This window comes from Moschus berezovskii, chromosome 5, assembly GCF_049115385.1.
Source record: "Moschus berezovskii isolate FMDL1 chromosome 5, NW_MosBer_1.0, whole genome shotgun sequence".
NCBI classification, from domain to species: domain Eukaryota; kingdom Metazoa; phylum Chordata; class Mammalia; order Artiodactyla; family Moschidae; genus Moschus; species Moschus berezovskii.
Window position 1 is genome coordinate 56,502,287 of NC_142464.1, and position 25,475 is coordinate 56,527,761.

Here is a 25,475-nt window from a genome sequence, read left to right on the forward strand (position 1 = left end):
TTTGATCTCTGGTGCCTCTGCCTTTTCTAAAACCAGTTTGAACATCTGGGAGTTCACGGTTCACATATTGCTGAAGCCTGGCTTGGAGAATTTTACGCAATCATACTTATTAATAATTACCTTAAACTTAAATGGTTTGAATGCCCCAAACCAAAAGACAATGGCTGACTGAATGGATACAAAAACAAGAACACCATATATGTTGTCTACAAGAGACCCACCTCAAAACGAGGGACACATACAGACTGAAAGTGAAGGGCTGGAAAAAGATATTCCATGCAAATAGAGACCAAAAGAAAGCAGGAGTAGCAACTCATCAAGAAACAAAGGGAGAAGAACCAAATCAATAAAATTAGAAATGAAAATGTAGAGATCACAACCAACAACACAGAAATACAAAGGATTATTAGAGAATACTATCAGCAATTATATGGCAATAAAATGAATAACCTGGAAGAAATGGACAAATTCCTAGAAAAGTACACCTTTGCAAAACTGAACCAGGAAGAAATAGAAAATCTGAACAGACCCATCAGAATCACGGAACTAAAGGATGTAATCAGGAATCTTCCAGCAAACAAAAGCCCAGGTCCAGACGGCTTCACAGCTGAATTCTACCAAAAATTTAGAGAAGAGCTAACACCTATTCTACTCAAACTCTTCCAGAAAATTGCTGAGGAAGGGAAATTTCCAAACTCATTCTATGAGGCCACCATCACCCTAATCCCAAAACCTGGAAAAGATCCCACAAAAAAAGAAAACTACAGGCCAATATCACTGATGAACACAGATGCAAAAATCCTTAACAACATTCTAGCAATCAAAATCCAACAACACATTAAGAAGATCATACATCATGACCAAGTGGGCTTTATCCCAGGAATGCAAGGAGTCTTCAATATCCGCAAATCAATCAACATAATATACCACAGTAACAAACTGAAAAGTAAAAATCATATGATTATCTCAATAGATGCAGAGAAAGCCTTCGACAAAATTCAACATCCATTTATGATAAAAACCCTCCAGAAAGTGGGACTAGAAGGGACATATCTCAACATAATAAAAGCTATATATGACAAACCCACAGCAAACATTATCCTCAACGGTGAAAAACTGAAAGCATTTCCCCTAAAGTCAGGAACAAGACAAGGGTGCCCACTTTCGCCACTACTATTCAACATAGTTATGGAAGTTTTGGCTACAAAAATCAGAACAGAAAAAGTCGTAAAAGGAATCCAAATTGGAAAAGAAGAAGTAAAACTTTCACTGTTTGCTGATGACATGATCCTCTAGACAGAAAACCCTGAAGACTCTAATAGAAAACTACTAGAGCTAATCAATGAGTACAGTAAAGTTGCAGGATATAAAATCAACACACAGAAATCCCTTGCATTCCTATACACTAATAATGAGAAAATAGAAAGAGAAATTAAGGAAACTATTCCATTCACTGTTGCAATGAATAGAATTAAATACTTAGGAATATATCTACCTGAGGAAACAAAAGACTTGTACATAGAAAACTATAAAACACTAGTGAAAGTAATCAAAGAGGACACTAATAGATGGAGAAATATACCGTGTTCGTGGATTGGAAGAATAAATATTGCAAAAAATGAATATACTACCCAATGTAATTTATACATTCAATGCAATTCAATGTTCAATCAACACTGTTTATAATAGCCAGGACATGGAAGAAACCTAGATGTCCATCTGCAGATGAATGGATAAGAAAGCTTTGGTACATATACACAATGGAGTATTACTCAGCCTTTAAAAAGAATGCATTTGAACCAGTTCTAATGAGGTGGATGAAACTAGAGCCTACTATACAGAGTGAAGTAAGCCAGAAAGAAAAACACCGATACAATATACTAATGCATATATATGGAATTTCAGTTCAGTTCAGTTCAGTTCAGTCGCTCAGTCGTGTCTGACTCTCCGCGACCCCATGAATCACAGCACGCCAGGCCTCCCTGTCCATCACCAACTCCCGGAGTACACTCAAACTCATGTCCACAGAGTCAGTGATGCCATCCAGCCATCTCATTCTCTGTCGTCCCCTTCTCCTCCCGCCCCCAACCTTTCCCAGCATCAGAGTCTTTTCCAGTGAGTCAACTTGTCGCATGAGGTGGCCAAAGCATTGGAGTTTCAGCTTTAGCATCAGTCCCTCCAATGAACATCCAGGATTGATCTCCTTTAGAATGGACTGATAACCCTGTATACGAGACAGCAAAAGAGACACAGATGTATAGAACAGTCTTTGGGACTCTGTGGGAGAGGGTGAGGGTGGGATGGTTTGGGAGAATGGCATTGCAACATGTATATTATCATATGAGAAACGAATCGCCAGTTCAGGGTCGATGCATGTTACAGGATGCTCGCAGCTGGTATGCGGTGATGACCCAGAGGGAGGATAAGGGTAGGTGGGATGTGGGAGGGGGGTTCATAAGGGGGAACTCATGTACACCTGGGGTGGATTCATGTCAATGTATGGCAAAACCAACCAATATAATATTGTAAAATAATTAGCCTCCAATAAAAAAAAAATTAAAAAATTAAAAAAAAAGAAATTTAAAAAAAAAGGAAGCTTTATGTTACCACTATAAAAAAAAAGCCAGTATCATTTAACAGAAGAGAACATGTAAAATAATTAATCAAAATTTTGTTATTAAATTATAGAAGACACCTTGGCCAGCCTATGGCTCTGGTCCTAAGATTTTCTATAGTTCTGTTAATGGAGGCAAGCTATTTATCATCTAATTGATAAAATCTAAGACTAATTAATGAATATGATTTTTTCCTTCACGGTAGTAGACAGATTGACAAAGAATGAAAACCCAATACTATTTAACTGATTGTGAAATGTCAGAATACAGGTGATAAGTAAGAGATCAAAACTTATTCAGCTAAAAACAAATGATTTATATGCCAAGAATTTAAGAGTAAGTTAGACTACTCAATAGCAGTAGTGGATCTCATTGGTGATAGAGCAATGCTTTCTTACTAAGGAGAAAACATTTCATCCTGGCAGTCTATGCTTAGCCACATTTTCAATCAAAAATTCTGGGAGAAAAGCATTTTCAGATACGCAAGAATTCAAAAATGATCTAATATGTACCCATTCTTTGAAAAACCAAGAAAAATGAAGTGAGATCTACACATCAAGATTTCCTACATTAGAAATCAAGAAGTTAAGTTTAGGGTGTAAAATTTTCAGTAAGCCTCAGTTCAGTTCAGTTCAGTTCAGTCACTCAGTCATGTCCGACATCTCTGCGACCCCATGAATCACAGCACGCCAGGCCTCCCTGTCCATCACCAACTCCCGGAGTTCACTCAAACTCACGTCCATCGAGTCAGTGATGCCATCCAGCCATCTCATTCTCTGTCGTCCCCTTCTCCTCCTGCCACCAATCCCTCCCAGCATCAGAGTCTTTTCCAGTGAGTCAACTTGTCGCATGAGGTGGCCAGAGTATTGCAGTTTCAGCTTTAGCATCAGTCCTTCCTATGAACACCCAGGATTGAGCTCCTTTAGAATGGACTGGTTGGATCTCCTTGCAGTACAGGGACTCTCAAGAGTCTTCTCCAGCACTACAGTTCAAAAGCATCAATTCTTCAGTGATCAGCTAAGCCTAGAAAGTAAATAATTAAGATTGAAGCAGAAGGACAGAGAACAGTGAGAGAGAATCTACTAGGAAAACAAAACAGATAGATAATAGATAGACAATCTGATAGCTTTAAGAACTGTAAATATTAATAGTCAGCTGACATATAAACTGGTTTACTGAAATGAACAAAGGTTCTGATCCCTTGATGGGGAAGATCATCTGGAAAAGGAAATAGCAAGCCACTCCAGTATTCTTCACTGGGGAATACCATGGACAGAGGAGTCTGGTGAGCTACAGTCCATGCGGTTACAAGAGTGGGCATGACTTAACGACTAAACAACAGCAACAACACTGACGAAATTCCTTTGGACACAAGCAAGTAATGTTATTTGAAATTATTTTCAATATTAATATAATTCTCATTTATTGAATGATTCCAGAAAACAAAGATATGCAAACTTTCTGATTCTTGCAGTGACCTATGATTACATGGTAATTAGTTGATGATTACGGATTGTTGCTGTTGTTTAGTCGTTTTGTCCTGCTGACTCTTTTGTGAGACCATAGACTGTAGCCTGCCAGGCCCCTCTGTCCAGGAGATTCCTCAGGCAAGAATACTGGAGTAGGTTGCCATTTCCTTCTCTAGAGGATCTTCCCCGACTCAGGGATTGAACCCATATTTCCTGCATTATCAAGTGGATCCTTTACCACTGAACCACCAGAAAAAGCCAATTACTGATTACTTTTATTTTACACATAAGACAATTGAAGCTGAGTTAAATACCTTACTTAAGGTCACACAAATTCATAAATGATGAGACTAAAATTTAAAATTGTGTCGGTCTCTGCTAAACTTGCTTCTAAACAAACAAAATGTAGGCTAGATATTTCCTAATATGTTTAAATGATTCAAAAGCCTAGCACCACCGTATGTGGCATTCTGGTATACCCAGTGAGTTCTGCTCTCCTGCCTCATCTGTGTCTGAGCTATAGAGCTCTTGTCTCTAAGGCAATCTCTCTATATTTGTCACCTCCTCCCCTAAGAAAATAGTAAGATGAATCAATTCAAAGGCATACAAGTTTAGGGATTACACTAAACTCAGGAGATGTCTAGTAGGCAGAGACATCCTCTCTTGTGCATATAACAGATGGTTAGATTTTCTCATAATACTGACTTTGGACACCTCAGCTCTAATACAGAATAGGGTGTACTAGTGCCAAAACTATCTTTAATATTGAGGTTAGAGAGTTTTAATAACACATATTCTCTCACACATGCACACTCATCCCCTCACCCACATTAGAAAACAATACATAATGTCAAGTCCTAAGTAAGCAAGCTCTTCACAGAAATAGTTGGATTTTAGACTTTTGTTAGAGATTACCTCTAATCTAACATGTATTTTATAGAAACTTTATTTTATTATTATTTTTTTAACTTTTACAAAAGAGAAACCTGTACTGTGTTGGAAAATCTAAAAGCGTTTAAATTTTGGAAAATAATAGGAGCCAAAGCAATAATGGTTATCATTTGCATGATTTCATATGACAAAATATAACACAATTTTAAAGCTTTTAAGACTGTGTGCTCAGTTGCTTCAGTCATGTCCGACTCTTTGCAGTTCATAGTACTGTAGCCCGCCAGGCTTCTCTGTCCATGGGATTCTCTAGGCAAGAATACTAGAGTGGGTTGCCATGCCCTTGCTCAGGGGGTCTTTCCAAACTGAGGATTGAACCCAAAGTTCCTATGGCTCCTGCATTGCAGGCAGATTTCTACCCACTGAAGTACTTGTAAAGCTCTTTAAAACTGAAATGGTCACTAATTTTTAAATATCTTATTATTGTACTGGAAGGAGTTTTGCTAGACTACGTTAGAACTTGAATAATCACTGCAATAATCAGGAGAATTAATTATGAAATTCTCTGCAGTGAAGCAACAATTTTCAACTACAATTCAGACCATACTTTTCAGTGAGTGTCTTGTTTGTTTGTTATATTTCTCCTCATGGGCTACTTTGGAAGACTTATTCTTTAAAAAAAATATGCTATAGATTTATTCAGAAGCACTTCATAACTTTAGCATAAGTATTTATGTCAAAAGGCACACTCTGGAAGATGAAAGTTGGTAGCAAACATGTGGGACTGGGGAACATTTTTTCCAGCACAAGGCTTTGCTGCTCTGTAACAATAAATAGCCTTTCTGCACTCAGTAGGTTCCAGCTCTAAAAATTAATGCTAGCATTCAAACTGGAAATCTCACTGGACTGAACACTAGAAAAAATTCTGAAAGATCATAGCAACAAGAAAAAAATTATTCAAAGTCTAAAACCTGGAACTAATTTAAGCTGTGAGAAAATAATTGCAAACTATATTTTGCTTAGTGTTTTTTTTTTAAATCAAGAAACTGCCTTCCCCAGACACATTTTATTTAATAACTTGTCATTGTTAACTTATTTATTACCTTTTACCACACCACACCCACCACACTCTGCCTTCCACTCTTACCTTCTTCCTCTTCTCACAAAAGCGGAAAAAGGAAACAACAAAATAAGATGAGATTATCAGTATATTTGTAAATAAACCAACCTGTATATGCAACAACAACAAAAAAGGGAATTACACGTGCAATATACCAGGCAAGTAGAAGTGCTTCTTTAGCATTACATAGTGGAAGAACAGTAAGTTAAGGTCTCTGATTGACTAGCAAAGAATTAAAATAATAAGTAATGAGAGATGAGAAAAGTAATGATTCATATCATTTAAGGGATAAAATATCCTATACATTGAAAGTTATATACTGCAAAGCCTGTGAAAAGAGTGTAAAAGTCATTCTAATTAAAAGTCCATATCTAAGTCTCCAGAACAACAATCTCTTATTTTTTAAAATATATATTTGGGTCCATTAAACTGACATGAATTTCATAGAGCTAGAAGTTTTAGAACTCAAAATATTTTAATTTTTTTATTCTAAGAAGTTAATACAATTTATACACCTTACAGGATGTCATTCACAAGGTTTTATTTGGCATTTAATGATTACAAATGTTAATATTTCAGAAACTAAAAATATGAGTATTCTCAGAAGTATAATTCTGGTGGATTAGCCACAAATGTGCCTTACACGTGAGAAAATATACCTAGAGGAATGTGTAAGGTTGCAAAAAGTACTGCATGATAAACTGGGAAACAATAAAACCATATATAAAGTAATAAAAATTTGAGAAATGATTCAGATGGAAATGAGCAAGGGGTAGTCATAGATTCAGAGAATGTGCTTGGGGAGACTTCAGAGACCATAGAACAAACACCTCATTTTTCAGCTGGGGAAATGGAAACTCAGAGGTATTACAAAACTCAAATGATATAGTCCTAAGGCGAGCCAATGTTGTAAAATAACTAGACTCATTATTAAAATTACCCAGTTTTGTTTACCAGACCAAAGGTATGCTCTATTTCTCACTTTCTTAGAAGATTACCTTTAAAGGGAAACATAAGATCAGTAAATGTTTCCCATTTACTACCTAATTTACTTAGTTTACTTGTTCTAGTTTCAGCAGAAGCTTCATACAGTGCTGACCAGGAACACAGCTAACTTTTTTGCAAGTTCTTAATTGCTGATAAGGGTGCTTAAAATCCAGACTACATAATCTTTACATAACCTTTAACATAACTTATACATTATAAATTTTATAATAGTAAATGTGTTCTAAATTTGTGACCACAAAACTGTTACCTTTTCTGATAGCTTTGTTACCTGATATTCTGTTACTGAAGGTCATTTTTCTTGGTTTATTCCTCTATCTCTGTCTACTTCTAACAACAAATATTTATCAAGGACTGCTTATGCTCCAGGTACTGTGATAGCTGTGAGGACACTAAAATCAAGACAAAATGGAAAGCTTAGTAACTAATTCTGCAGTTTGGGGAAAATGACTTAAGCTCTTACATCTCATAACTGGAAATCAGAGGTTATTAAGTGCATACGAGATTAGGAAAGTAGGGATTTCCTTGGTGGTACAGTGGTTAATAGCATATTAAAAAGCAGAGACATTACTTTGCCAACAAAGGTCCGTCTAGTCAAGGCTATGGTTTTTCCTGTGGTCATGTATGGATGTGAGAGTTGGACTGTGAAGAAAGCTGATCTCCAAAGAATTCATGCTTTTGAACTGTGGTGCTGGAGAAGACTCTTGAGAATCCCTTGGACTGCAAGGAGATCCAACCAGTCCATTCTAGAGGAGATCAATCCTGGGTGTTCATTGGAAGGACTGATGCTAAAGCTGAAACTGCAATACTTTGGCCACCTCATGCGATGAGTTGACTCACTGGAAAAGACTCTGATGCTGGGAGGGATTGGGGGCAGGAGGAGAAGTGGACGACAGAGAATGAGATGGCTGGATGGCATCACTGACTCGATGGACATGAGTTTGAGTGAACTCTGGGAGATGGTGATGGACAGGGAGGCCTGGCGTGCTCTGATTCATGGGGTCACAAAGAGTCGGACATGACTGAGCGACTGAACTGAACTGAACTGACAGTGGTTAAGACTCTGCACTGTCAATGCAGGCCTACAGGTTTGATTCCTAATCAGGGAACTAAGATCTCACATGCTGCTGCTGCTGCAGCTGCAGCTGCTGCTTCAGTGGGCTCTGTGCGACCCCGTGGACAGCAGTACACCAGGCTCCGCCGTCCCTGGGATTCTCCAGGCAAGAACACTGGAGTGGGTTGCCATTTCCTTCTCCAATGCATGAAAGTGAAAAGTGAAGGTGAAGTTGCTCAGTCGTATCCTACTCTTAGTGACCCCATGGACTGCAGACCACCAGGCTCCTCCATCCATGGGATTTTCCAGGCAAGAGTACCGGAGTAGGCTGCCATTACCTTCTCCACTCATATGCTGCACGGTGCACCAAAAAAGATTAAAAAGAAGAATGAGATTAATTCCAATCAGGTGCTTTTCCCATCACAATTTATCAAGAATAGAGTGGACTTAGAAGTTCAGGTGTCATAAATGAGAATGGAAGGCATTCATTTTATGGGAAACAGTATCATTGTAAAGCTATTTTACAACTAATTTTGTTGGAAATATTCAGTTATTCATTATATACTTTGTATTTAATTCCTTAGTTAGAATTATTTATTCAAAGACTGCTAATTGAAGTAAAAATATTGGAGAAAATAGGATATTTGGGATATAAAGAAGGAGAGATTATGAATTCAGAGAAAAAATATATGGAAAGTGGATATTTATCAGAAAGAAAAATAAGAAGAAGTTGACTAAGAAGGAAAGTAGGTCCAGAAATAAAGTTACTAAACATAAATTCTGTTTGTGACAATACTTGTCCCTCTAATTTTTCAAATATAAATAAACTGTAAGCTTTTTGTTTTCCTATATCCTTCATGTAATACATCAAATTGAAAGAACTTACCTTTAAGTTTATATCAAGGTAATAATTTTAGGCATATTATCTATTGTGGGTGCTATCATGCCAGATTCTGCCTTCAGTTCTAGAGGATTTATTCCTTCAGATCCTGGGAAGGTGGTTGGCTCGTAATTTGGAGCTGTGAGCTCACTTTGCGAATTGTCTCAACTTATGATGACCACCTTCTTGAAGGACAAACTCTGTTTCCTAGGAAGACCATATCCAATGACAGGTAAATGCCGGTAAATAAAGACATGATCTGCTTGCCTCAACATAGGAAAACACTGAAGGATCATCTCAGCTTCAGTGTGTCCCATAAGATCCACCAAAGTTCTTACTGTAACTATGTCATAGATCAACTTTCCTCTGTGATGTCAGGCATAAAACTTGAGGGCACAACCCAGTAAAACTCCAGCATCTAACCTCCTTTGCCCAGTCTGCTTCCCCAGGAAACCTAATCTGTAACAATGGCTTTCTTTTTACCATATTTTAAGATATGATATTCCTTGGATTTCTTTTGGATAAGCACTTATTAGATCAAACTGTAAGGAATCTATTTTATCTTCATGCAAAGAACTACACAAATCCTTAGAGAAAGGATGGGTTAAGTATATTGAAAGAGTGAAATTATGAAAAATGTCAAGTTAGTTTTCAAGATATTGGCAAAGAACAAAAATAGTTAAATAAGGAAGAAAAAAAAAAAGGATGAGATGGAGGGAAATCATCTAAACATGATTATAGAGAATGAATACCATACACAGGCATGCATAGTTTTTCCTTTTATTCACAAATATTTTAATCATTTCATGGACACTGTAGATGCAACAAAAATTCTACAAAAGAATAAAATTAAAACATTAAACACGTTTTTAAAAATTATGTAGGAAATACATGCAAAAATAAGATAATTGACATCCTGAGTTTTTGCAAAACTTTTACTTTTTGCTAATAAACAGAAATATGAAGTTAGATTAGAAATTAACCTTTATCTTACTTTTATTTTACTTTAATATATTTTCACTCTAAGGATTATGTTTTGGCTGGATACACAATTGTGAATTGTGCCTGAGATATTGAAACTTTGTGTATTTTTCCAAAATGTTTAGATTTTCCAAAGTACTGGCAGACAAACAAAATCATAAAGGACAGTATAAAATTGTTATAATTCAACTTTTTATTTTTTTATAGTTTTAATAGAAAAGTATAAAACATTGGTGAAAGAAATCAGAGAGGACACTAATAGATGGAGAAATATACGATGTTCATGGATTGGAAGAGTAAATATTGTGAAAATGAATATATTACCCAAAGTAATTTATAAGTTCAATGCAATCCCTATCAAGCTACCAACGGTGTTTTTCACAGAGCTAGAACAAACAATTTCACAATTTGTATGGAAATACAAAAAACCTATCATAGCCAAAGCAATCTTGAGAAAGAAGAATGGAACTGGGGGAATCAACCTGCCAGACTTCAGGCTCTACTACAAAGCCACAGTCATCAAGACAGTATGGTACTAGCATAAAGACAGAAATATAGATCAATGGAACAAAATAGAGAGCCCAGAGATAAATCCATGCACCTATGGACACCTTATCTTTGACAAGGGAGGCAAGAATATTCAATGGAGAAAAGACAATCTCTTTAACAAGTGGTGCTGGGAAAACTGGTCAACCACTTGTAAAAGGATGAAACTAGAACACTCCCTAACACCATACACAAAAATAAACTCAAAATGGATTAAAGATCTAAATATAAGATCAGAAACTATAAAACTCCTAGAGGAGAACATAGGCAAAACACTCTCTGACATAAATCACAGCAGGATCCTCCTCCATGACCCACCTCCCAGAATATTGGAAATAAAAGCAAAAGTAAACAAATGGGACCTAATTAAAATCAAAAGCTTCTGCACAGCAAAGGAAACTATAAGCAAGGTGAAAAGACAGCCTTCAGAATGGGAGAAAATAATAGCAAATGAAGCAACTGATAAAGGATTAATCTCCAAAATACACAAGCAACTCCTGCAGTTCAATTCCAGAAAAATAAACGACCCAATCAAACACTGGGCCAAAGAACTAAACAGACATTTCTCCAAAGAAGACATACAGATGACCAACAAACACATGAAAGGATGCTCAACATCACTCATAATCAGAGAAATGCAAATTAAAACCACAATGAGGTACCATTTCACGCCAGTCAGAATGGCTGCTATCCAAAAGTCTACTGCAATAAATGCTGGAGAGGGTGTGGAGAGAATGGAACCCTCTTACACTGTTGGTGGGAATGCAAACTAGTACAGCCACTATGGAGAACAGTGTGGCGATTCCTTAAAAACTGAAAATAGAACTGCCATACGACCCAGCAATCCCACTCCTGGGCATACACACCGAGGAAACCAGAATTGAAAGAGACACATATAATTCAACTTTCAAAAGGATTCACTTGTTTGGGTCTCTATGAATCATGACTAATGATTTGGACTAATATGTCCTGCTTTCAAATCTCAACAAACAACTTTATATAAATGAACTATTTCATTGGTAATAGGATAAATTAAGGTATAATATATATAGGTAGGCATGAAACCAAAAATGTTTGGTTAAAACGTGATAGAGTTCCTTGCTTGTATTTAATGTTGGTATGGAACAGTAAGAATCATTAAGCAGTACAATTTGTTCCAAGTTCTAGTCAGATATTTTAGATACAAAATATAATGTACCAAACATTATGTTCTAAATCTTCTTTAGAATAATTCAAAAATAAAAACCTTAACAGAAATAACAGGAAATTGCTGATTATTTTGGAATTAATAGAATAGGAGAACTAGAAAGTGAATTGCAACTCCAAATGAGTCTTAAAAGAAAAAAAAAAACCACTCATTAAACCTCAAATAAATGTTCAACTCGTAATTTGTAAGCGTACTCAGATAAACATGTATTATTGTACATTTCAGTTACACTAGAGATCTAACAGTGAATTAGGTTGGCACACTGACAATAAACCAGAACTTCAGAAGGGATTTTAATTGAGGATTTTACCTTAATTATGAAAGGGAACATCTAAGAAGTAGTTTAAGCCTAAAAGCAATAGAATTTAACAAGGAACAGTTCAGATTCTGGCTAAAGGGGATTAACCCGAAAAAAAAAAAAAAAATCTATTTTATTTAGGAATTCAAGCACCTAAAATTGTAGAGGTAAGGAAGCAAGCATCATCTCCCTTTAAATATATAAAAATGTCCAGTCTAAAAATGAATTGGAAAAGCTTTTCAGTTTCTTTAGGAAAATTGTACTTAAGCTTAGTAAGCTGTCATATTATGTAAAATTATCTATAGTTCAAAGATGATATTTTCACATGGTTAATTATTCTAGTAAAAGCTTCTTTGAATTTCTGAACTACATTTTTGAAGTGTTTTGGCTGCTGATAATTTTCTCCTTTGAAAGTTAATCATACCAAATGCAGATAGGCATAGCCACTAACACTTTTAATGCGGATTTATATTTAAGATACATGAATGCTAAATAAGTGTATGAAGCATATTGATGGGCATGACACAAATATTGACTACCATTTTTGAACCAAATTAGAAAAAATAGCAGTTGTTCACTAGATTATTTTGTCTCACATGGCATTGTGAACACTACTGACTTTCCAAATTCTACAAATCTGACAGTTAATAAAATAAGCTTACACAAATATTCAGTTGGAAATATTTTTGGTGAAGTTGTAAGGGTTCATTTAAAAGGATATTAAATGAATAAACCAGGAGAAAACACTGTTTTCAAATTAGTATATCTTTTGAAATTGTGGTTGCAGGGGAAAATGGAGACACGGAAATAGAGAGGAGAGCAGACTTGTGGACACAGTGTGGGAAGAGAAGATAGGATGAATTAAGAAGTAGCATTTACATATATACACTATCATGTGTAAAATACATGGCTAGTTGTTTTTGCTGTTTGCTTGCCAAGTCATGTCTGGTTCTTTGTGACTGCAAGGAATGCAGCATGCCAGTCCCCTCCATTCTCCACTATCTCCCGGAGTTTGATCAAATTCATATCAATTGAGTCAGTGATGCCATCTAGCCATCTGATCCTCTGTCCTACCCTTCTTCTCCTGCCCTCAATATTTCCAAACTGATTTGAATCTTAGCATCAGATTGGCCAAAGTACTGGAGGCTCACTTTCAGCACCAGTCCTTCCAATGAATATTCAGGGTTGATTTCCTTTAGAATTGACCTGTTTGATCTCCTTCCAAAGGACTCTCAAAAGTCTTCTCCAGCACCAAAATTTGAAAGCACCAGTTCTTTGGTGCTCAGAATTATTTACTCACATCAGTGCATGACTACAGAGAAGGCAATGACACCCCATTCTAGTACTCTTGCCTGGAAAATCCCATGGGCGGAGGAGCCTTGTAGGCTGCAGTCCATGGGGTCGCGAAGAGTCGGACACAACTGAGCAACTCCACTTTCACTTCCATGCATTGGAGAAAGAAATGGCAACCCACTCCAGTGTTCTTGCCTGGAGAATCCCAGGGACAGAGGAGCCTGGTGGGCTGCCGTCTATGGGGTCGCACAGGGTCAGCCATGACTGAAGTGAGTTAGAGCAGCAGTAGCAGTACATGACTACTGGAAAAGCCATAGCTTTGACTACACAGACCTTTATCTGCAAAGTGATGTCTCTGCTTTTTGATATGCTATCTAAGTTTGTCATAGCTTTCCTTTCAAGGAACAAGTATCTTTTACTTTCATGGCTACAGTCACTATCCTCAGTGATTTTGGAGCCGAAGAAAAACTCTGTCACTGTTTTCACTTTTCCCCCATTTATTTGCCATGAAGTGATGGGACCAGATATCATGATTTTTTTTTTTCAATGTTGAGTTTGAAGACAGATTTTTCACTCTCCTTTTACCTTCATCAAGAGGCTCCTAAGATCCTCTTCACTTTCTGCCGTTAGAGTAGTATCATCTGCATTTCTGAGGTTGTTGATATTTGTCCCAGCAATCTTGATTCCATTTTGTGATTTATCCAGCCTTCTTTTTTCCTTCATGTACTCTGGATATAAGTTAAATAAGCAAGGTGACAATATATGGTCTTGACATACTCCTTTCCCAATTTTGAAACAGTCCATGTTCCATGTCTGGTTCTAACTGTTGCTTCTAGTCCTGCATACAGATTTCTCATGAGACAGGTAAGGTGGTCTGGTACTCTCATCTCTTTAAGAATTTCCCACAATTTGCTGTGATCCACACAGTCAAAGGCTTTAGTGTAGTCAATGAAGCAGAAGTAGATTTTTTTTTTCCTGGAATGCCCTTTCTTTCTGCCTGATCCAACGAATGTGAGAGATAGTTAGTGGGAAGTTACTATATAACACAGGGACCCCAGCTTGGCCAATTGTGATGACCCAAAGGGGTCAAATGGGACAGAGAAGGGAGTGGATATGCATAATTATGGCTGATTCAAGTTTCTATGAAGCAGAAACCAACACAACATTGTAAAGCAATTATCCTTCAATTAAAAAACTAGTATATCTGTTGACTTTCTGAGCTGTCAGTAGAGCCTTTGGATCTTAAATCGATGTGGCTTTCCAATTGTTGCTATGTGTTTAATCACTTCTTACTTAAGTGCATACTCATTTAGGATTTCATATGTTTCAAGCCAAAAGGCAAGGTGCTGAGGTTGTTATCCAGAACAAGGCACAAACTACTATTCTGTGAGCAAATACAAATACAGTCTACTCAGGAAAGTTAAATTAAACCTATAATAAATAGAATGCATGTCTTCTGCAACATTTTTAGAAGCTTTCTAAATGCATTGACTCAGATGTGTTAATTGAATTTCATTTCTACTTTGGTTTCTAAGGTTATATTTGTAAAATGGGGATGATAATCTTTGCCACCTTTAAAGGATTGTTATGATTACTGAATGGGATAGCAGATGTAAATGTGTTTTTGTAAAACTATAAAGTGCCTTGTAAATACAGAGATGGCAGTACTAGTATTGTATTGTATTCACTAGATCTCATCTGCTACCTATGTATTCTTGTCATTCCACCCTGTCCCTTCCAGGTCCAGTCTTCTTTAGGAATAATATTAGAAGGGTCACATTAAATACCTGTACTTTTGTACATTAAAAAATAACTATATAACATGGCTTAATTACAGACATTATATGTGCTATGTTAATAACCTGGACAAGGGGAACACACAGGAGGAACACTCAACCTAGTCCAAGAGCATCCACAAAAAAACTTCCCAATGGAAAAACATCAATGTTACTTGAATTAAAGGTGTTCTGTTTGCTCTAGGTAGTTAAGGCAAATGTGTGCTGATAATAAGATGATCTAAAATATTAATATATGATACCTGAAAAAAAACTTCTGTATTATTTACAAAAGAGTTCTAATTTGTTATTCTTGGTTGCAGCATGTCTTTCTTCCCTTTAGTGATAATTGAGGATTCTTCCTTTTAGGGGGCTTCAATTCCACCATCCCTTATTTCTGTATCATTATTTGCACATAGTTATCGGAAAATAATGGGGCTTCTAAGGTGGCGCTAGTAGTCAAGAATCCACCTGCCAATGCAAGAGACATAAGAGACACAGCTTCGATCCCTGGGTCAGGAAGATCCATGGGAGGAGGAAATGGCAACCCACTCCAGTATTGTTGCCTGGAAAATTCCATGGGCAAAGGAACCTAATCTTACAGTCCATGGGGTTACAAAAATATGACTGAGCAACTAAGTGGAAATAGAACGATAGAGAATGAGATGGCTGGATGGCATCACTGACTCTATGGACATGAGTCTGAGAGAACTCCAAGAGTTGGTGATGGACAGGGAGGCCTGGCATGCTGTGATTCATGGGGTTGCAAAGAGTCAGACATGACAGAGAGACTGAACTGAACTGAACTGATGGAGGAGGCCGATATGTGTTTTAAAGCCTTAGACCAGAACTGGGATTTCTTTGACTAAAGCTAGTCACATGGCCAATCCAAGAGGGAACAGTGGCTAAGAAATATATTGCATGGCCTCAATACATTCAAGAAAACTGTCTTAGAGTAAGGACTCTGTACTATGGAAGCAGTTAATGTAAGTTAATAAACAAATACTCATTTCAGACATAGGACTCAAATGTTAGGAAGGTGCAAAGTGTTCAAGGTACAAGTGTTAGGAAGAGAAGTAAGATAGAAATGTTAAAATATAACAGTCTAGCATGTGTTCATGTTTTATTCAAAATAAAATGAGTATGGTACAAATATACTGCTCAGTGTCAAGAAAATTAGAAAACAAACATATAAAAGAAAAATTAACTAAAACATCTGCAAACCTTGATAGAAACATAATGTGAAAATGTTAATTGCTCAGTCATGTCTGACTCTTTGTGACCCCATGGACGGTAGCCCACCAGGTTCCTCTGTCCTTGGGATTCTCCAGGCAAGAATACTGAAGTGGGTAGTGATTCCCTTCTCTAGGGAATATTCCTGACCCAAGGATTGAACCCGAGTCTCCTGAATTGCAGGCAGATTCTTTACTGTGGGAGTCACCAGGTAAGCCCAATAGAAACATATTTAAGAGCTAAACAGAGAGTCATTTTTTGAGTTTTTATGGAAACAAGTGCATCACAATAAACTGTGGAAAGTTCTGAAAGAGAGGGGAATACCAGACCACCTGATCTGCCTCTTGAGAAACCTGTATGCAGGTCAGGAAGCAACAGTTAGAACTAGACATGGAAAAACAGACTGGTCCCAAATAGGAAAAGGATTACATCAAGGCTGTATATTGTCACCCTGCTTATTTAACTTATATGCAGAGTACATCATGAGAAACGCTGGACTGGATGAAGCACAAGCTAGAATCAAGATTGCCAGGAGAAATATCAATAATCTCAGATATGCAGATGACACAACCCATATGGCAGAAAGTGAAGAAGAACTAAGGAGCCTCTTGATGAAAGTGAAAGAGGAGAGTGAAAAGGTTGGCGTAAAGCTCAACATTCAGAAAACTAAGATAATGGCATCTGGCCCCATCACTTCATAGCAAATAGATGGGGAAACAGTGGAAACAGTGTCAGCCTATTTTTCTGGGCTCCAAAATCACTGCAGATGGTGATTTTAGCCATAAAATTAAAAGACGCTTACTCCTTGGAAGGAAAGTTATGACAACCTCCTGCTGCTGCTGCTAAGTTGCTTCAGTCGTGTCCGACTCTGTGTGACCCCATAAATGGCAGCCCACCAGGCTCCACCATTCCTGGGATTCTCCAGGCAAGAACACTGGAGTAGGTTGCATTTCCTTCTCCAATGCATGAAAGTGAAAAGTGAAAGTGAAGTCCCTTAATCATGTCCAACTCTTCAGTTCAGTTCAGTTCAGTTCAGTCTCTCAGTCGTGTCCGACTCTTAGCGACCCCATGAACCACAGCACGAAAGGCCTCCCTGTCCATCACCAACTCCCGGAGTTCACTCAAACTCATGTCCATCCAGTCGGTGATGCCATCCAGCCACCTCATTCTCTGTCATCCCCGTCTCCTCCTACCCCCAATCGCTCCCAGCATCAGAGTCTTTTCCAGTGAGTCAACTCATCGCATGAGGTGGCCAAAGTACATATTAAAAAGCAGAGGCATTATTTTGCCAACAAAGGTCCACCTAGTCAAGGCTATGGTTTTTCCAGTGGTCATGTATGAATATGAGAGTTGGACTATAAAGAAAGCTGAACGCCGAAGAATTGATGCTTTTGAACTGTGGTGCTGGAGAAGACTCTTGAGAGTCACTTGGACTTCAAGGAGATCCAACCAGTCCATCCTAAAGGAGATCAGTCCCAGGTGTTCATTGGAGGGACTGATGTTGAAGCTGAAACTCCAATACTTTGGCCACCTGATGCGAAGAGGTGATTCATTTGAAAAGACCCTGATGCTGGGAAGGATTGAGGGCAGGAGGAAAAGGGGACGACAGAGGATGAAATAGTTGGATGGCATCACCGACTCAATCGACATGGGTTTGGGTGACCTCTGGGAGTTGGTGATGGACAGCGAGGCCTGGCGTACTGCAGTTCATGGGGTTGCAAAGAGTCGGACATGACTGAGCGACTGAATGGAAGTAAACTGATGGAAACAAGTCATTGAGACTGTTTTTGTTTTTTAAATGAGGGTTTGAGAACACAATTCTTATTGATTCGATATAAATTTAAAAGATGACAAATTTTGGACTGGAGTTGGTCTGTCCTGATGATCTCAAGTTAGAATCCAGTCCACTTATATGAGAAGCACACCATTTACATATTGATCAATTCAGATATAAAGCTAGTTTAAAGCACTGAGTACCAGGAGGAGTCCCTTGTGACTCAGTTGGTAAAGAATCTTCCTGTAATGCAGGAGACCTGTGTTCAATCCCTGGATTGGGAAGATCTCCTGGAGAAGGGAAAGGCTACCCATTCCAGTATTCTGGCCTTGAGAATACAATGGCCTGTATAGTCCATGAGGTTGCAAAGAGTCAGACAAGACTGAGCAACTTTCACTTTCCCAGGAGGATTTAGGAGCCAATAGAACAAGAAAGGTAGGCTCTGGAGTCAGGTTCATGGGGTTTTCACAGGACTGGAAAAGGTCAGTTTTCATTCCAATCCCAAAGAAAGGCAATGCCAAAGAATGCTCAAACTACCACACAATTGCATTCATCTCACACACTAGTAAATCAATGCTAAAAATTCTCCAAACCAGGCTTCAGCAATACATGAACCGTGAACTTTCAGATGTTCAAGCTGGTTTTAGAAAAGGCAGAGGAACCAGAAATCAAATTGCCAACATGCACTGGATCATGGAGAAAGCAAGAGACTTCCAGAAAAACATCTATTTCTGCTTCATTGACTATGCCAAAGCCTTTGACTGTGTGGATCACAATAAACTGTGGAAAATTGAGGAGATGGGAGTACCAGACCACCCTATCTGCCTCTTGAGAAACCTATATGCAGGTCAGGAAGCAACAGTCAGAACTGTCCATGGAACAACAGACTGGTTCCAAATAGGAAAAGGAGTATGTCAAGGTTGTATATTGTCACCCTGCTTATGTAACTTATATGCAGAGTACATCATGAGGAACTCTGGACTGGAAGAACCACAAGCTGGAATCAAGATTGCTGGGAGAAATATCAATAACCTCAGATATGCAGATGATACCGCCCTTATGGCAGAAAGTGAAGAGGAACTAAAAAGCCTCTTGATGAAAGTGAAAGAGGAGAGTGAAAAAGTTGGCTTAAAGCTCAACATTCAGAAAACTAAAATCATGGAATCTGGTCCCATCACTTCATGGGAAATAGATGGGGAAACAGTGGAAACAGTGGCTGACTTTATTTTTGGGGGCTCCAAAATCACTGCAGATGCTGATTGCAGCCCTAAAATTAAAAGACTCTTAATCCTTGGAAGGAAAGTTATGACCAACCTAGATAGCATATTAAAAAGCAGAGACATTACTTTGCCAACCAAGGTCCATCTAGCCAAGGCTATGGTTTTCCAGTGGTCATGTACGGATGTAAGAGTTGGACTGTGAAGAAAGCTGATCACCAAAGAATTGATGTTTTTGAACTGTGGTGCTGGATAAGACTCTTGAGAGTCCCTTGGACTGCAAGGAGATCCAACCAGTCCATTCTAAAGGAGATCAGTCCTGGATGTTCATTTGAAGAACTGATGTTGAAACTGAAACTCCAGTACTTTGTCCACCTCATGCGAAGAGTTGACTCACTGGAAAAGACTCTGATGTTGGGAGGAATTGGGGGCAGGAAGAGAAGGGGACGACAGAGAATGAGATGGCTGGATAGAATCACCGATTCGATGGACGTGAGTTTGAGTGAACTCCGGGAGTTGGTGATGAACAGGGAGGCCTGGTGTGCTGTGATTCATGGGGTCGCAAAGAGTTGGAGGGGCTTCCCTGGTGGCTCAGAGGTTAAAGCGTCTGCCTCCAATGCGGGAGACCCGGGTTCGATCCCTGGGTCGGGAAGATCCCCTGGAGAAGGAAACGGTAACCCACTCCAGTATTCTTGCCTGGAGAATCCCATGGACGGAGAAACCTGGTAGGCTACAGTCCACGGCGTCACAAAGAGTCGGACACGACTGAGCGACGGGACAGGACAGGACAGAAAGAGTTGGAGACGACTGAGTGGCTGAACTGAACTGGAGTCAGGTTTCATTTCAGTTCAGTTCAGTTCAGTCGCTCAGTCGTGTCTGAGTCTCTGCGACCCCATGAATCACAGCACGCCACGCCTCCCTGTCCATTACCAACTCCCGGAACAAAAGGTTTAATCCTCAGGATGTCCAGTAGTTAAAGTCTCAAAGACAATGATTAATTTTTTACAAAAAGGGATTGATTCCTGAGAAAAAGGCAGTGGATCCAAGCAAGAAGGGGATCAAATTCAGGATATTTTTATTGAAAACATATTGTTAAAAATTCAAAAGAGCAGGTAAGATATGTGACAGAAAGTTTCCTGAATCTACTCAAGAACCTAAAAGCTAAGAAGAGAGTAATAGGTAAAATAAGAAAAGTTGTTATTTCATTTTCTTTTAGATTCCAGTGGAAGCGTAGAAGCAGCCTGTGTCCCTAGCTGCCTGCATAATACCAATTGGGTCCCATTTCCATTGCTTTACAACTAGGTTCCTGAGCAGTGCTTTGCTGTCTCTAGAGTTCCAGGCTCTACCCTTGAAGGCAGGTCAAATAAAAGAAAGAAATGGATACAAAAGGAAAAGAGAGGGAGGAGAGATGGGGAAAGTAAAAGAGAGAGAGAGAGAAAAAAAAAATCAACTTTGACAAGTCTTTCATTTTCACCTTGATTTTAATTGTATATTTAAGCTTCACTACATGCTCATTCATGGGTTATTTCCTACCACATAATATAAGCTCTGTGAAACAATATTAATGCCATTGTTTTCTTCATTGCAACAAGCACAGTAAGTTAATTTAATTGAATAAATTTTACATAACTAGGCCATCAAATGTTCTCCCATCCTGAGTATGAGAATCTCTAGAGCAGAACAGAGGAATCAGTAAAATTTACTTAGGGCATATGCAATATAATTGGTGGTTTAAAGTTTAGTCAATGTAAAACTCTCACAGGGAGTTTATAGACAAAAGATTCCAGAGTGAATTCTCTTTACTTGAGATTTCTTCATTTTAAGTTTAAATATATGTGGTGAACAGTATGGGAGTTAAGTTGGGCTGGATTTGACACAGGGCACATGTATTATTGCATCTTTTATTCTTGCAGCCATGAAATTAAAAGACGCTTGCTCCTTGGAAGGAAAGTTATGACCAACCTTGATAGTATATTAAAAAGCAGAGACATTACTTTGCCAACCAAGTTCCGTCTAGTCAAGGCAATGGTTTTTCCCGTGGTCATGTATGGATGTGAGAGTTGGACTGTGAAGAAAGCTGATCGCTGAAGAATCGATGCTTTTGAACTGTGGTGTTGGAGAAGACTCTTGAGAGTCCCTTATACTGCAAGGAGATCCAACCAGTCCATTCTAGGGGAGATCAATCCTGGATGTTCATTGGAGGGACTGATGCTAAAGCTGAAGCTGCAATACTTTGGCCACCTCATGCAACGAGTTGACTCACTGGAAAAGACTCTGATGCTGGGAAAGGTTGGGGGGGGGAGGAGAAGGGGACGACCGAGAATGAGATGGCTGGATGGCATCACCGACTCTGTGGACATGAGTTTGAGTGTACTCCGGGAGTTGGTGATGGACAGGGAGGCCTGGCGTGCTGTCATTCATGGGGTCGCAGAGAGTCAGACACGACTGAGCGACTGAACTGAACTGAACTGTTCTTGCCTGTGTGATTCTTGGTTGATAGCAGGCTTCTTTGTAGTAAGTGATTTCTGTGATCACCGTCTATTGTAGACTGGATCCTTGCGAACAATTTGCCAATTCACAAGGCTTTGTATGTCAACTTCCATGGAGTAGTCGAGATAAAATGAAGTAATCCTGATTCTACTGGGAGGGATTAGGGGCAGGAGGAGAAGGGGACGACAGAGGATAAGATGGCTGGATGACATCACCAACTCGATGGACATGAGTTTGGGTAAACTCTGGGAGTTGGTGATGGACAGGGAGGCCTGGCATGCTGTGATTCATGGGGTCGCAGAGAGTCGGACACGACTGAACGACTGGACTGAACTGAACTGAACAGCTTTCTCAGTCCTGGTGGGAAAGCTTTCAATCCATCCTGTGAATGTATCTATCATGACTATTAGGTATTTATACCCTTGAGAAACTGGCATCTGGGTTAAGTCCATCTGCCAGTCCTCTCCTGGGTAGGTCCCACATCACTGGACAGGCTGGGCCAGCTGGGGTCTTTGAGCTCCTTGGGGGTTGTTTAATTGGCAAGTGGGACAAGAGGAGACCACTTGTCTTATAGTTGTTTGGAGCCCTGTTCCTCGGAAGGACCTTTCTAGTAATTTTTGGTGGGCCTTTTCCTTTAAATGAGTGGTGGTATGTAAAGAGTTAACCAACTTCCAGTGGAGATTCCCAGGCAGAAAAAGGGGTCCCTTCTTTTGGAACGACCCCGTATGATCTTCTTGAAAGCCTTCACTCTTAGCTTTAAGAGTCTCACCTTCAGTATATGAAGGAGTTTCTGGCAAATTCATCTGTGGAGCTAGGATGGCAACCCCATTAGGTCATTGTTCGGTAATGCTGCTCTCTTAGCTGTCTGACCAGCTGCTTGGTTCCTTCGTGTCACTTCCGTGCTCCCTTTTTGGTGTCCTTTACAGTGGGAGACTGAAAACTTAGTGGGCAGATGGACTGCCTCCAAGAGTCTAAGAATTTGATCATCATATTTGATTGGGGACCCTTGGGTGGTCAAGTGGCCCCTTTCTTTCCAAATAGCAGCATGTGCATGTAGCACCAGGAAGGCACACTTTGAGTGTGTGTAAATGGCTTCTCTTTTTCCTTTTCCCAGCTCTAAAGCTTGAGTCAGGGCTATGAGCTCAGCTAATTAGGCTGAAGTACCTGGTGACAGAGGTTTAGCCTCTTTTGTCTCAAAATTGGAGACTACTGCATACCTGGCTCTTCTTTTTCCCATCCAAGAGAAAGTTGCTTCCATCAGTGTACCAGATTTCCTCAGGACTGGTCAGAGGATCTTCTGACAATCCCTCTCAGGGTTTTTTCCAGTGGTCCAAGATTTCTAGACAAGAGTGAAAGGGGAGAAAGTCCTTGGGGGTAGGCAGGAGGGTGGTTGGGTTAAGAACCTCACAAGGGGATATAGTGAGGACTGGATTTTCCAACAGCATTACTTGATATCTGAGGATTCCTTGATCAGACATCCATAAATGGCCTCTCCCATTTAGGAGTTGTTTCATTTGGTGGCTCATAAAAAATATTTAGTTTGCCCCCAAATGAGAGTTTTAAAGCATCTATCAGGATTGCAATAACTGCAAAATTTCAAAGGCAGGGAGGCCAACTTCAGGCTGTTGGGTCAAGCCTCTTAGATAAGTAAGTTACAGGCTGGAGCTCTGATCCCAACCTTTGAGTTAACACTCTCAAGTCTATTCCTTCTCTTTCATGGACGTAAAGTTAAAATCGTTTTTCTGGGTCTGGCAACCTCAAGGCAGGTGCTTGAGTTAAGGCTTGGTTTAGTGTAGCCTCTACCTTCTTTTGAGAAGTTCCCCACATCAGTGGGATTAAATCATCCCGTCCCTTTAAGCTTTCATAGAAGGGCTCTGCAATTAGACTATAGTTAGTATCCAGATTCCACAATATCCAGGAAAGCTTGCAATTTTTTTCGAGTAGTGGGAGAGGGCAACTGGAGGATTACTTCTACCCAGTCAGAGGACAGCCTCCTGGACCGGTGTTTAATCTGAACTCCCAGGTAAGTTCTAGACCACCTGTACTTTAGCAAGGGAGATTTTATATCCCTTCTCTGTCAAATAATTTAGAACCTAAATTGCACGTTGTGGGGCATTTTTCTCATCTGGAGAGCAGATTAGTAGGTCATCTACGTATTGTAATATTTTCCCATTAGGTCCCAGGTCCAGCTCTAGGAGATCCAGGCTAACAGCCTGTCCAAGGAAGTGGGGGCTATCTCTGAACCCCTGAGGTAATACGTCCCAAGTCATCTGTTGGTGTTTTTCTCCTGGAGCCACCCACATGAAGGCAAAAAGATATTGGAATTCTTTAGCCAATGCTATGCAAAAAAAAAAAAAAAATGCATCTTTGAGATCCAAGACTGTAAACCACTTGGCACTGGGTGGAATTTCTCCCAAGATTACATAGGGATTGGGTACAATGGGATGGAGGGGGACTATAGCTTCATTTTTGATCTGGAAATCTTGAACTATTCACCAGTTTCGTCTTTTCTCTTTATAGAGAGGATCGGGCTGCTACACAGCTAATTGGTAGGGACCAATAGCCCACAAGCAAGGAATTTATTTATTAGAGGCTGTAGTCCCTCCTGAGCCTCTCTTCTGAGTGGATATTGTTTCCGGTTAGGAAACCGAGTGGGATCTTGGAGGACAATGATGACTGGTTCAGCTTGGTGGGCTAGTCCAGGAGTCCCCTGGTCCCACACCTGGGGGTTAATTTTGTCCTCCCATAGTTTTTGGTCCCTCTCTATTGGAGAAGGTGTAATGGGTTCTTCAGTAGTAAACAGAAGTTGTAGGGCTCTATGGGCTGAAAAGCTTCCCATCACAAGGGTGATCCCCAGTTTAGTGAGTATATCTCTTCCCAATAAGGGAGTAGGACACTCAGGGACCACCAGACGGGTGGGAAAATATTTGTCCATCCCAGCAACGAAGAAGTGCTCTGGTGAACCTTTTAGTAGTTGTTTTTCCTATAGCACCCAAAATGGTACAGGTTTGGGAGGAGAAGCCTCGGGAATAGGAGGTCAGGACAGAATAGGTAGCCACCGTGTCAACCAAGAAATTCTCAGACCTACCTGCCACATCCAGTTGCATCCTTGGCTTCAGTCCCATGATGATTATCTGTGACAGGCAGGCTGGCTGGATTGGGCCACTTCAGTCCTGTTGAAACATTCTGAGGAAGGCTTGCCACTTGAACTTGAGGCTCTTGGGTCCCAAGGGCAGAGTGCCATCCAATGTCCCAATTGATGGCATTTATATCAAGCCATTTTAGGAGACTTGTCATAGTTTGGGCACTCTTTGGCCCAATGCCCCACCTGTCTACAGATTAGGCATTTGCCTCATGCCTTGTCCTTCAAGGACTTGAGGGTTTGCCATAGGGCTTCCCTGGAGGGCAGCCAGCATCTGTCTCTTTCCTTTTCTTCCTCTCCTGGGCCTGTTCTTTGTTATAAAAGATATTGGTGACTGTCTGTACCATCTCATCTAAAGAGGCAGCAGAGTCCTGCTACTGCAGCTGTTGTAAGTTGATTCTGATGTCTGGTGCACTTTGGGAAAGGAATTTGTCCTTTAAAATCACCTGTCCCTCATAAGAGTCTAAGTCCAGAATGGTAAACTTTTG